Source organism: Ochlerotatus camptorhynchus, unplaced genomic scaffold (assembly GCF_037179485.1).
Source record: "Ochlerotatus camptorhynchus isolate MF236.1 unplaced genomic scaffold, CSIRO-AGI_Acam_v1.1 ptg000130l, whole genome shotgun sequence".
Lineage (NCBI taxonomy): Eukaryota > Metazoa > Arthropoda > Insecta > Diptera > Culicidae > Ochlerotatus > Ochlerotatus camptorhynchus.
The window spans coordinates 3,573,908-3,587,138 of record NW_027040620.1 but is presented as its reverse complement, the minus strand read 5'-3'; positions in this window follow the sequence as shown (position 1 = coordinate 3,587,138).

The window sequence follows — 13,231 nt, the reverse complement described above, 5'->3', positions numbered from 1 at the left end:
CCATACACCGTTAGGCCGCCGCCATAGTGAGAACGGAGAGACGAGCGAGACGGGGAAATTCCTATTATTGATATAATTCCTTAAGTGGACCCTACACGACTGTTTGTATTGACAATAATCGTATTGTCAATATATTCTATATTGACGTCAATACATCGGTATTGACAATATTTCTGTATTCACATCATCAATATTATTGTCAATACTTGTAAGTATTGACAATATTTCTCACCGTGTGGGATTTGCTTTACATTCGTTTCAACGTTTCGCTTGCCTCTTTGTTTATTTTCGCTCTCACTATGGCGGCGGCCTTACGATTGCTCAAAAATCTGTAAGAAATGTGAAGAACCGTTTCAACTAATTTCTCAGCAGAATTGCACTACAATACGTTTAAAAAATATGAGATGAAATTTACATTAACATGTTGATGATCTAGATCTCAAAAATCTCATAGAATTCGTATCAAAGAGTCTCGCAGCAAAAAATGAGCCTAAATGTTGTTTGTGTATGTCTGAAAATGCATATATCAATACAAGAGACCTGAGCAGGAGAAACGCAGTATTAAAAGATCTTGAAGAGTTTAGATCTTGAAGTTCTTTAAGCCAAACATCATTTTGAGGAATGCAAAGATGTGTTACCAAAATATTAATCATGCTCCAAACTGTCCTGCAGATATTTTAAATGTTAATCGAAATCTTGTTCGATGTCCACTCATATTTTTTTTAGCATTTTGTACTTCACGGAGACCCATAACATCTTTTAAAATTATTTTGTGTTTAAAAATAACATTGTTGGATTATCCTAATGATGCTGAGCATGTGATCATAAAGTTCTGCATGCTCAACAAGGTATACGATGATTCGACTTATTGATAGAAAGGGTAAGCCTGGGTGAAGCTCCATTAAATCATTGGTTTGGTTTATTAGGTTTTCCAAAATGCCAGGAGTTCAGATCTGTTGTTTTAATTATAATCACTTTAACACCCTTGGATCATTCGTGACTTATCCGAGTGAGATTTGAACTCATGACGCTTCGTAACAGGATATGTCTCGCTCATGCTTTATACTAGAACCAGGGGTTTAAACGGTTGACGTTTTTTACTACACTCGCGTCGTTGTCGTGCTCGAAAGTCTGTTATACACGCTAACTTGAAAGTACTCATTAATGAGTAAAAAAAGACCCATTTTGAAGAAAAGTGGCTTAACTCATTAATGATTAAACAATTTTACCCATTAATGAGTATCTGTTACCCATTAATGATTAACAATTACTCATTAATGGGTAACAGATACTCATTAATGGGTAAAAATTTTACTCATTTAATGAGTTAAGCCACTTTTCTTCAAAATGGGTCTTTTTCAACCATTAATGGGTACTTTCAAGTTAGCGTGTAATGCATAAATAAGTGACGGTCTTCAGCGACAATGTCATACGACAGAGACTGTCATATGACATTTTAGTTTGGTACTATACATTGATAGCTTGTTTTGCAAGTGTCGGAAGCAAAGGCAGCTGAATATCACAGAAAATGCGTCGACTACGGTGAACGCTTACAGCACTTACTAGAATTACTTCACTCGGAAAACTGTAGCAAAGAAATAAAACACTGTTCTTCCAATGATACCAAAAGAAACTCTAAAAATTCACTTTGTAAGCTATCGTGGTAGGAACAACGGCAAAATCACGCGCGAACAGATTGCAAGTGAGGGAAAAGAGTAGAATTTTCGTAATTTTGGGGATTTTTGAAACTTTACCACAGCGAAAGACATGATATGAAAGTTGTAAATAGATGTTAAAATAAGAGAATATAATGGTGTATTTGATATAAAATTTATTGAGTCCAAGTAACATTGCAAGGTTTAGAAAGGTTTAAAGGAATCTTCAAAAAATTCCACCCTTCCAGGGACACTTATGAAGTGTCGTAGAGTTTTCTGCATCTCTCTTGCCATAGCAACACACTTATCACTTAAAAGATTTGGTTATTTGTATGTAACTTATTTCAGTCACAATTAAGTTGCAACAACCTATTATGTTGGATGTGTGCTGCTTGGGTAAGTCGGACTAACATTCCCCCCTTTCCCCACCAGATGCAAGCACGTGGTCAGGACAGCTCTGTTCTGTTGGAGGGAGACACATCCTTTATCTAAGAGGTAGTAATTAATCACACAATACTAACTAACAGCAACGGATGAAGGTGGGACTCCTTCTTAACAACAGTTTGGAGCACGTACTACCTACGACACTGTGCTTGGTTTATGCTATGCTAATTTTTCCTAAATGGGCATGTTTTGCATCAGAATTACTAAAATCAAAGAGAACGAAAATGGTTCAATATCATCATCTTTGCAAATATAGATTTGATAACTCGCTATCGCATTTTGGGCACTTAAGAACAACAAAAGATTCGTTCAGAGAATTACTGCGTTTCTAGTTATCTTCGCATGGCGTTTCTACTGATAATGTTATTTACTGCCCGGTCAAATGGCTTCTACTTCGTGAAGGTACAATTTTGGCACGCTTTAAACCAGCAGCGTCCGTTGTTATCTCTTTGATTGTTGTAATTGAGTATTACAGAAAGCTTATAATCCCTATTATCATATTAAACTGATGACTTGAATGTGTGTACAAATACGTCAATGTGATCCCTTTTTTTCAGTGCCGAACATGGTTTCCATGAGCAACCGAAGGGTTTTTCTACTAAGGCAATACACGTGCTGTTGTGCCTCCCACGGCATTTAAACAGTTTGGACCGGCTCAGCATGCTGTAAGATTATGCGCCGTTAGTTAAACTGTAATATGTTCAAGTATTGATCTATTTATTCTAGGAATTCGAATATGGTCGCAGCGGTAATCCCACACGCAATGTGTTGGAGAAATGTCTCGCCTCGTTGGATAATGGCAAATATGCATTGACGTTCTCCTCTGGTCATGGGATGACGACGACCATGATTACAATGCTAAGTTCTGGAGATCGCATCGTTTAGCAAAGGTTGAAGCTGCGGTGAAGCCAAACCTTTGTTGAAGGTGATTGACATTGTGGTAGTCAGCAAAGTGGCGCACAAATTTCCCGAGGTATGATATGAAGCTTCATTTTCTACTTTCATAGTTCATAAAACTGAGTATTCTTGCTTCAGGTTATGGTTGTGGTGGACAACACTTTCTTGTCGGCATATCTTCAACGTCCACTCGATTTGGGTACCGACATTGTTATGTACTCTTTGACCAAATACATGAATGGACATTCCGATTTCAAGCTGCTATCATGAATGATGAAGCCCTATATGAGAAGATCAAGTTTCTACAGAACGGTAGGATCCTATTCATAATGTTTTCAAGCAAAAGGAAGTTTTAAGCACATGCAGTACATTTTTATAAAACAGTTCGAGAAGACCCAGTATATTGCATCTATGATGATTTTTTCTGGTATTTGGAAATATGTGTCTAATTGGGTTCTCTAATTTTGAAAAATATATCGGTTTTTATATATCATCTGAAAGAACTTCGTTTTCTGAACCCACACACTTTCATCTCGATTTTTATATCAAGATTTAAAGCAAAATAATAACTTCACTGTTTGACACTAAACTGACAAACTGACAACTCGCTCCCATACAAAGTGACACCGAGGGGCGCTAATAAGGTAATTTTTGCGAATGTAATCGTTCTTATTTAAAATAGTTCCAGTGTACCAAAATTAATGAAATTTTGGGTTTGGGTTCGATTTTTAATGCAGATTACGAATATGCATTTACCTCAATACCCTTAAAGAACCCAATTGCCAATGGGGCTCTGTTTTGCTCAGATTATGTAAGGTTTTTGATGTCAGTAGTTACGTCTCTTTTTGTAAGGTATTTAATTTTACCTCTTACTATCGCGCAACGATGAGGCCATAATGAAAAGAAGATTCTCTGTTCTGGGCCTATCACTACTGTGATCTATTGTAGTATATCACGTGTCCTTAGTTTAGTGCATGTCGTATCACTATTGAGAAATGATGAATTAGTCAATTTTTTACAGTTGTCATTCTTGCATTTATCGCAAGGATCCAACTCTAACTGGAAGGTCCCGAAATTTATACCCTTCCGCACGCCCTTTGTCAGTCAAAATTGGATTCCTTAGCAACAAAATTAAGGAATGGCACCGATAATGACCATGCATCAGAACTCTAGTCTTAACCACTTCAAACTAGGGACCCGAGTAGCACACTTTCATCACAATAAGTTATAGCAACTTTTTTATGACTGAAATAAGTCGTATATAATTTTCTACAATTGATTTGTGACAAGCGTGCTACTAGGGGAACAACGAATTGAAGATTAGGAATCACATATACGAAGACTAACTAACTTATTTTTTCCTTGTTTCAAGATCATCCTCGGTCCAAGCAACTTATCATTATTATTTTTTTCCTCTGTTCGGGACCTAACACCACTGCGACCAGTAATTTGATCTATTGTAGTATATCCCGTGTCCTTAGTTTAGTGCATGTCGTATTACTCGATTACTATTGAGAAATGATGAAGTATTGGTTTTTTTTACAGTTGTCATTCTTGCATTTATCGCAAGGATCCGACTCTAATTGAAAGGTCCCGCTATTTATACCCTTCGGAGTGTTAAAACACTCTCCAGCCCCTTGTCAGTCAAAATTATTTACTGTACAATAACAATAACAGTACATAACAAGCAATGACTAAGCAAACTTTATTGTCTTTAAATGAAATGAACGATATGCCACTAATTTTACTAAAATTCGTCAACTACGCAAAAAGATGAAAATCGAGCGTTTTAATAAAATAAATCTAACTTTTAGTACTGAGCTTTGTATCAAATTAGTTAATTTAAAGAACGTATCAATCATTTCAAAATTTCGCGACCGTACCGAACAAATTATATACTACACACTTAGAAATACTTAATTTTACACGTGACGGAGTCCATCTTTGACATAAAGGATGCGACGTAAACAAACATGTCATGTAAAATTAAGTGCTCCGAGACTGAAAAGTTCGGTACTCGACAAAAAGTACATGTGATTGAGCTGAATTTTGCGTCTATTTTGACTCAATTTTATGTCAAAATTGACGCTCGTATATGTCAGTCTCAGAGCACCTAAATCTACATTACTTTTTCTAAATGTGTACATAAGCTCAAAAGCGTTTGACAAGCTCTACCGAATTGCGTATCACTTCTGCGTAAGCTCCGTAGACGTAGGCGTATTGATTCCGACAGCCGCCAAAAGTTTAACCTGCACCAAAACCGCTTAAGGAACGACCTCGAGTCAGTAAAACCGAGCTAAACATCTAAATTACGTAAGATTCGAAAAAAGTACTTCTCTCAGAATTTTGATATCAATACGAATAATGAGAAACTGGAGCCTGTTTTACTTTAATGGTGGAGAGGGAGTCCAGCCAAAGTATACGCACGGTAAAAATATTTTAAAATTTTAGTTAAGTATACGAGGGGGTAGGTAGGATCTGCAATGTTAAAAAATTGGTCTACGTGGTTTATGGGCAGAGGGGCCTCATAGCCTAGTCAGTAAAGGGACGATATTACCAAGCCGGAGGCAGCCGTTTCGATTCCCGGTCCGGTCGAGGGAATCTTTCGGGTTGGAAATTTTCTCTACTTCCCTGGACATAGAGTATCATTGTACTTGCCAAACAATATACAAATTCATGCATTGGTATTGGCATCGAAAGCTCTCAATTAATGACTGTGGAAGTGCATTTAGAACACTAAGTTGGGAGCACATAATAAACTAATATGCGCTAAGCAATAAGCTTGCATTGCGAATAAGAAGCAGAAGAAGGTTTATGGACAGCCCCCAGGCTGAACTGAATGTTGCATCCAGCTTGTAAGTTACTCATAGATTTCGTTAGTCACAGCTGCTGTAAACTACCTTGCGTCTTCATCGTTTCCATACACGTGTGGAGTATATATTGCGGAACAATGACATTTTATTTAAAAAAATGTATCTCCAAAACGATTTTTCTGACATCGCTAATTTTTTGATAGATTATGTAAAATTAAATGATCTTTCAAAAATCATTACAGCAACCATGAAGACAACAGTAATGCAACCAAAAAAGCACAAGATGTGAGTTGATATGTAACCAATTCAATGTTACAAAACTAGTTACAAAGCAGTGATGGTATAACAACATTGGATTACATACAATCATAAATAAGTTAACTTGTAGCGTTGATTAACTATAGTTTAATTTCGATGATGAATATTGTTATAAAGAGTGCCTTTATGGCATACGCATTTTGAGGCATTGATAAAATTATAATAATCATAAGAGATATTTGTAACGAAAACAAGTATCAGAAAAAATATACAGTTTCATATTTACGGTGAAATTGGGTGTTTTATATTCATAAAATAAATGCGCCATCATATATTTTAATTGAATTATTATCATATTTATGGTCATATATGATTCGAAGAAGAAAATATTCTGTGTACACTCGCTTTGAGAGTTACATTTCTAACGAAAAGTTTGGTGATAAGAAAAATTACTTGAGATTAGAATAAAAACTTGTTTCTATGAATTTGTCCTTAAGGTCCAGCATTCACAATAGCATCACCATTAATTAAACATTTTACCATTTGGATTGGTGAAACATTGTTGGGCTGCAGTGTAGCTTTCATTTTTCCAGATCATAGAGATTGGATTTGTGTTACCATCTGGAGACATGCGACTATTAGGGTCACGCTGAAACGAAAATGTAATTGTAATGCGGCATACACCAGTGGCCAAGTAACATCTATGTGCTTTACCTATAGGTGAGGCAGTACCTTTTACGAATGTATTAGTAAGCGGGGCAAACTTTATGGGTGGTAGTGTTGTCCCGTGTACCCGAAGCTTCAGGCACCGGAGACAATAAAGTTGCGACGTCACAATCACGATTTTTGTTCGGAGAGTTGGTTGTTGTATCGTCACCACTTTTTATCTCCGAAAATGTTTCGTAGTATTGCTCTCAAACACAAACAAACACTATTATGTGCCACTCCTGTATGTATATCTCATTGAAGTAACATATTCGTCATAAAAATAAAGTTTCAGCGTAACAACTTTTCCGCACGAATTTGAAAGGTCGAGATATTCGTATCTTTTCGGTCACTATTGTGTGGCTACTCAGTTACAGTTTAACCAACTGATAACATTAAATCGAAACAAAAAGGTTACACTGTGTCATCATTGAGACCAGATAAGTCGCATTTTATTTTAACATGGTGGCAATTTGACTATGAAGTTACCAATGTCCATTATGTGCCATTAATGTGTCATGTTACTTAGAAGGTCAGGCGTAACTTCATGTTGACTTGATATGTAACTGCGTATATTTCATGGTTACTTTTATATAATCATTATGTAACATATTACTCTGTCTCTCTTATAAAAAAATGTTACAGGTGCTACTTGGGATGGGATAGTGGTGCTGTGAAGCGTCTATCTCCGGTGCATACAAATTAAAACAAATATATGGACGGCTGTCTACGTAAAGGGAAGGGGGTTCTTAGCCATTAAGAAACGATACACGTAGTTTATGAACAGTCTCTTAGACGCAACAAATGAGTTTAAAAAAATGGTGTCAATCAACTAAAACTTTTATTATTTCTAACATATTAAAACTCATTCATCATAGTCACTGTAATGATTTTTTTCGTCTTTTAGTAAATCTTGACCTTCTTTATGTAATTTAGTTGCTACTTTGGATTGCCCGTGACGATAGGTTGAGACAATGCTGCGGTGCACGGGACAATAATATTTTTATATTATTAGAAAAATCTCAGGTAATCATGACAGCAGTAGGTCTTTTTTCTTCATTAATTTTGTATCCAATAATCAAATGTCATGATTACCCGGGATTTGTGAAATAATGTCAATATTATTATTCCGTGCACCGAAGAATTGGGTCAGATGCAACGAGGTGCAATCCTCAAAATATATCTTATCTTGCATAGTTTGTATGCGAGAACTTTTCCACGCGTGATGCTCTCCAAATAGCTTTATCTCCCCATTCATGACCTCCTGGGTTTATTCTGATAAGCAACCAGTGGGAAGCAATTCATAAATTGTATTGCCATGTATAAGCAGCTTACACGCTAACTCGAAGGTACCCATTAAATGAGTATATTGTACTCTTTTTGTGAAGTTATTCAAACCTGTTAAAAAATGGTTATTTTCAAAAAACGAAAAGCGGATACTTTTTCCCCATTTGAGAAAATGTCTTCTGCAATCAAAAATGGGTATAAAATGTGCTTTCAATCAATGTCAACACATCTCTTCGAAGTGAAGACCCATCAGAGGGTTTAACTTTTTTTTAACAAGTGAGTGTTGTGATCATTCCCGAAACGAGTATTGTTTGTTTCATTGGAAACAAAACGCACCGAAACCATTGCAAAAATTGTTGCCTTAGGAATTTGGAACCGGTTGATATGAGGTAAGAATTAGAATCATGATGAAAATTAAAAAAATTGTTCTGTTTCAGGCTAGCGAAGAACTCCAAAAAGGGAAAAGTGGTACACGGTAAGAAAAAAGTACCCAACGGCCAGTTCACTTTTACCTACTTTTGACTAGTTTGTCTCCTTTTCTCCTTCTAATGTTGTCAAAAACGGAGGAGCAAAACCACCCAACAGGGGTAGTAAAGTGTGGGAACCCAACGTTGAGTATAATCATATTTACCTACTATTGGGTACAACTAACTTACTTTTGGTTAAAAAGCCAGTGGAAAATTCCATACGAACTGCACACAAGTAAATGAAAATTACTTTGACCCGCTTTATCTACTTTTGGGTTCCTGCACTATAGTGCCGAGATGAGTGAAAATAACTTAATTTTGGGTACTTTTTTCTAACCGTGTAGGATCTGGGCCTGTGCGATAAGCAGCATCTCTCTTGGATTGACCAGCAATGAACTGCACCGAGTTTTGGGTGGTCAAAGATTTTTAACGAGATTTATAAACTCGAATAAATTATATTTATTGTGATTATATTCAATAAAGAGTATGAAGTGTTTTAATTATTTCCACTTTTTATATAATTTAATTGGTATACTTCCATGTAGCCCCATGAAGCAAAACACAAATCAATAAAATGGGTACTTTTTACTCATCTACAGAACCAACAAGAAGGTTATTTTTTTGTTGACGTATTCATCGAATACTCATTAATGAGTAAAGTCTGTTTTACTCATTTCATGAGTTAAGCCACTTTTCTTCAAAATGGGTCTTTTTTTACTCTTTAATGGGTACTTTTATGTTAGCGTGTATGGAACCGTTATTGGCATGTTATGCCATGACACATACAATGTCAAGAACAACATGTGAAAAGGGCATAAAACTTTTTGTAAACAAACCTTTTTATGCCCTTTCCTAGCCACCCACATGATACCCATGCAAACTAGAAATACTCAGAGGGAGAGATAGGCGGAGAAAACAAAATACAATTCGGCAGCAGGGATTTGTTCTTAAATTAGCTTGCAACCCTTGCTAGAAGCTAGCATTTCAAATGACTTTTATTTTTGATTCGATGTAAATCAAAATAATAATTGATTGCATCGCAATATTTTGCACATTTCTTGGTGCCATTCATTAACCAACGAAGATCAATTAATCAATAGAGTTAGAATATTGTTTTTGGTTCCAAAAACTAGTTGAATTTGAGTAGCACACAAAACATGTAGGTGATTGAATTTCTGTTCGATTGCAATACTCTCAAATTTATTCTAGTAAGAATAAGAAATCATCGGAAAATCTAATTGGATTGTTCGATTGGCTCAGAGAGAACATTCTCTCCGCCCATCTCTCCCTCTGGTATTTCTAATGCAAACCATCAACATCACCGGGTAGGGAAAACTTTCCCTTTCCCGATGATTGTGGATTGGTTTGCGTGGGCAACCCTCGGTTGGCGAGAAAAGGGCCCACAGAGGTTTGTTTACAAAAAGCTTGTATGCCCTTTTCACATGTGGCTCTTGATATATGAAACTTCACTCAACACTGCTGATTAAAAGTTGACCCCTTTTTTGTGTTGACTCAGTGGTGGTATAATGTAAAGCCCTACAGTAAAAGTATCGACGACTGTCACCACAAAACTGAAAAAAGCTGTTCCAATCGAGCAAAGATGTGCATTTTGACGGTTCGATTGGAACAATTTTTGACAGACGTCCATACTTTTACTGTAGGGCTTTAGTATAATGTGGTATAGACATTAGTGACGTTTAACGCAGGCACACTAGTGGGTGCATCGCCGTGGGAAGTTGTTTATTATTTTCCTCTGAATAACCTAAAAAATGTATGATATGAGATCTGTCGAAATAAGTTTGACAGCGATTTGTTATGTATTTTCCTCGGATTCTCTATAACACGCTCTCATATATCGCACAAATACTACTGGACGTGAAAATTTCTATAGTTGAACATCGATCTATCAAAACTAAATATAGATACTACTATGGTAAAATCCACGGGGGCAACAATCACGAATTTCGGCGGAGCTATCATCAACGTGATGAATATAGTGGGCGAGGATGACTGCAACAGACTACTCTTTCTAGTATTCAGCACTGCGATGATAGTGTGAAAGAGTAAGCTGTTTTGTTCTGTCGTTCCTCCGTTAGTTGCCCAAAAGTGTCAGATTGTCCAAAAATGTCAAAATCATGTGAGCTATGGTGCATCTATATGTGGTTGACAGGGATAGGGTCCCCCTGGTAAAATCCCATAAGTATATGTCAATCTGGGCATACAATCCTAAGAAGAAGAGGAGACAACTGGTTTCTTTTTTGTCTGTGACGTGTTTGTCTTCTCTCGCGGAAAAAAAAACAATTTCACTATGGGCGACGCAGTCAACTGTCAAACTATAAGAAAATAGATTCCCTGTTGTAAAAATTCTTGCGTTTCTATACGTTTACCAGTTGGTTCGCGTTTGACAGAAAATTGGTTCAAAAAAGCCCCCTATTGTCTCATCTTCCTCTTAGATAAAATCTAGCTTCGTCTTATCTCTTCACTCCACCGCGAGCCGCCGTCTTTTCCCGAAAAGATTGACAGTATCTTATGGGATTTTTCACTGGAGTGAAAGAATAAGCAAATGCTCACCATATTTCACGCATAGACTGACGTTTGCTTATGGGATTCGACCATATTGTCAAGGTAATGTGGCCATTCTTTTTACGACTAGCTCTACAGGGGGCTTTGCAAAGAATTTTTTAACTAGTATTTTCAAGTCGGTCAGAAGTTAATCAAGGGCTTTGTTAACCAGTAATATTACCTATATTATATTTACAGATGCATTATTTCATCGTTTCTTTGACCTGGTTGATGTGCGTTGGATTAATTGCGGAAATTACACTAATTCAATGTAATTTTATGCAAACAATTTGAGGATCTAATGTTAAGGTTGAGACATGACTGCTTTGAATAGGTGTAATTGTCGTTGGCAATGGAATATTGTTGACTGGAATTTTAGTAAGTTATCTTATGATTAAATAGTCCGTTAATAGATATTAACGTTTGCATTAAATACAACGCTTGTAAATAGTGCTAATTATTGCTTGACAAAAATAGTTCAAGCCATTTCTGATAACTTTGAGACAACTGGCTGGGAGTCCCAGTCTGGGACTTTAACCATAGTTGTCGAAAAAAAAGTTTGTTTAGACCGTGTTTAGCACCTACTTTGCCTTTTCGATATATCTTGTCACAAAGTAGGGTACATTTCGGCTTCGGCACCCATTGATTATTTTCGGTAATCAAAATGCAAACGTTAATTTCACTGTATTTTCCCATCAAAACATGTACTCACACGATTCCTTTCAGCTTCAATCTGATTTCATTTTTACGGTTGAGCAATCCAGATTTTTCTTTAAATGAAATATACGCACTACAAAATGCGACTTATTTCGAGTTGGAATGGAAAGGTTGCCGAAGAAAAATTGGGTGCAGACAATAGTCACACTCACTGAAAAGTTAGTAGCTTTGTTGCAACACTTTTAAACAGCTTTGGAAAATTCTATCGATTGGAATGGATAGATAGGCAAGCAGTAGATAAAAGTCCGGATGCTGCTTAGATTGGCGAAAATACGTAAACCCCCTAATTGTAGTAGATCTGAGTGTTGTTCAATTTCCAATTGAACGCTCGATTTCATTTACGAATGGAAGGATGCAAGGTCAGGTCAAAACACTGCATTTTTTCCGCATGGTACTTTTATATAAACCGCTACACTTGTTGCAAAATGTTGCTGATCTGGACTTCAAAATGTATGCATCTAACTCCAAATTTGCTCGGTCGCATTTTTCCTCCTACAAAATGAAATGAAATCAAAGTTTGGTGCATTTTTTTTTTCTAAAGACCTTGCATTTTGTAGTTGCTTCTTTCTCCGTCATTGATCAGACCTTGAGAACTAATGTACTTGTACAGAAAACCACGTAGATGGTGCATGGGATTAGCTTACCATCTTCAATGTACAAGCACACTAATTCAATCTATTTATAGATCAATCATAGTGCCGGTCACGTCCTCACGGTCTTATCAGGGGGGAAGGATGATTAGATCGACGTTCGTTGTTTTTACACACTAAGATTATTTTACAGATTTCTGTAAAATTTTACCGAAATCTCAACAACTGAACGTTCGGTAAACAATTTTACAGTTTTCCTGTAATTATTTACAGATATCTGTGAAAAATTCACAGATATTTGTGAAAAATTACAGGAAATCTGCGAAACTGTTTACCGACCGTTCAGCTGTTGAGATTGCGATAAAATTTTACAGATTTCTGTAAAAAATTCTAAGTGTGTAGAGACCGAACACACCTCTGCATCTCCACGGCTTTCACGGGAAGGATAGTTGTGTTGGTGAGGTGGGTTATTTTTAGATCAGGATTCGCTGTGGTAAGTGATGCGATCGGTTAATGCAGAATTCGTATTCATTAAAATCTAGTGGGGATAGAAAAATTACAAGGAAGCCTGGGATTGGACTCCCGATTTTCTACTCAGAAAGCAGAATCGGTAACCACTGAGCTACCGAGCTGAAAAATTAAACTTTAGAATTAATCTTTAGTCGGAAAAAATTATACTTTCTTATGCAAACGTTAATTTATTTTTTACTGTTCTAAGCAAGTTGATGCATTTTTTAAAGCTAGCTTTATAATTATAAATAAAGACCGTAAATGGTTAAGGACAATACCAAGACATGAGAACAATATTGCTAAGAGACATAGAATTATAAACCACG